The sequence below is a fragment of the Rattus norvegicus genome, chromosome 1 (genome assembly GCF_036323735.1).
Source record: "Rattus norvegicus strain BN/NHsdMcwi chromosome 1, GRCr8, whole genome shotgun sequence".
NCBI classification, from domain to species: domain Eukaryota; kingdom Metazoa; phylum Chordata; class Mammalia; order Rodentia; family Muridae; genus Rattus; species Rattus norvegicus.
The window spans coordinates 29,447,376-29,448,064 of NC_086019.1; the positions used below are offsets into that span (position 1 = coordinate 29,447,376).

General features: G+C 40.6%; 1 pseudogene; it reads left to right on the forward strand.

Annotated features, from left to right (window-relative positions):
- Nucleotides 1-251: 251 nt before the first annotated feature.
- LOC120100449 (small nucleolar RNA SNORA17) lies at nt 252-374 on the forward strand (annotated as a pseudogene).
- Nucleotides 375-689: the final 315 nt, after the last annotated feature.

The following is a 689-nucleotide window of genomic DNA, read 5'->3' on the forward strand; positions in this document are numbered from 1 at the left end:
TGATCACAGAGGAATAAAGGTGGATATCAAGACCAATAGAGACTACAGAAAGCATACAAACTCATAGAAACTCACCAAAACTACTGAATGATAAATGTGTTGTGGGAAAATTCAGGAAGGAAAATTTAGTATTGTTAGAATTGAATTAAAATGAAAACACAACACATCAAAAAATATAAGACACAATGCAAGTATCCTAAGAAAAAAGGTTATAGTGCTAATTGCCTATATCAAAAATTTTGAGAGCTTTTTCTGCCCCTAGAGGCATTACAGGTGTGGCTATGTGTTGCCTGTGCCTCAGTAAGTGGCAGAGAAGAGAGTGAGTGGCTCGGTGTTCTGATTTGTGAATACCTGAATGATTGGCAGCCTACAAGCAAGCAAACAAAACAACAATAATAACTAAAACAACAATAAAATCAAGCCTTAAACACCAATCTGGCACCAGGGTATCCCAACAGACAATGAGTCTAAGCCATATAAGCATTGACAGGCTCTCAGAAGAGAGAGAGCCTGAGACTAGAACCCTGTCTGGGTTTACCTCAGCCCCCACAAGAGTAAGCCTAAGACAGAAGACTCTTATGAGAGGCCACTTGGGTGGGCTAGGCGGAAAATTCAGTATCATAATGCAGGAGTAGGGTATAGCACTCCTAGGACCACACCTGAGATGAACCCACATACCACTAAGAGGA